Below are 584 nucleotides of genomic sequence, written 5' to 3'. Positions count from 1 at the left end.
AAGCAGAGTAAATTCAAGGACTTAGAGGGAAGTGATAAATGCCAAAAGGTAAAACTAGAAAGATGTGGGAAAGTTGAGGATAGTGGAAGAAGATTGGAACAAAAAATAAAACGGAAATGCAAAAAAAATATAGAATAGGGAAGAAAAATCAACCGAAAAAAAAGCTTATGAAAGAGGGTGAATGAGAAGAAATAAACACAGAAATATGCAGGAGGGAAATAGAATGAAAATGAAATAAAAAGAATTGGGAAAAGGGTCAACAAAAATGAAATCATGTAGGAAAGGAGGGGATAGTAGTAGAAAATAACGAAGATAGAGAAAAAAAAATGAAAAGAAAAAAAAACGAGAGTAAGGGAAAATACAAAGTGCTATTACCCAGAGAGAAGAGGGGAATAAACATGAAGAAAATATAGTCACGACATTTTTATTTTCAACTATGAAAACCCGTTAATAAGAACCTTTTTAACAACCAACAATAATTTTTTTCCAACCATCGAAACGAGGCAATATTGACCTTTTAAACAACCAGTAAAGTTAACCAGTCTCCGATTTTATCCAACGTTAAATCTATGCAGTAGCAGATT

The 584-nt window shown here is 32.0% G+C and overlaps 1 protein-coding gene across 1 annotated transcript in view; it reads left to right on the top strand.

The window, feature by feature from the left end:
* The window catches only part of LOC119592244 (titin-like), a gene marked incomplete at its 5' end in the record, with an annotated part of 41,989 nt that overhangs the window by 19,226 nt on the left and 22,179 nt on the right, over window positions 1-584 (top strand).

This window comes from Penaeus monodon, chromosome 29 (genome assembly GCF_015228065.2).
Source record: "Penaeus monodon isolate SGIC_2016 chromosome 29, NSTDA_Pmon_1, whole genome shotgun sequence".
NCBI classification, from domain to species: domain Eukaryota; kingdom Metazoa; phylum Arthropoda; class Malacostraca; order Decapoda; family Penaeidae; genus Penaeus; species Penaeus monodon.
Note: the sequence above shows the minus strand (reverse complement) of the source record. Positions and strands in the feature narration are given on the sequence as shown.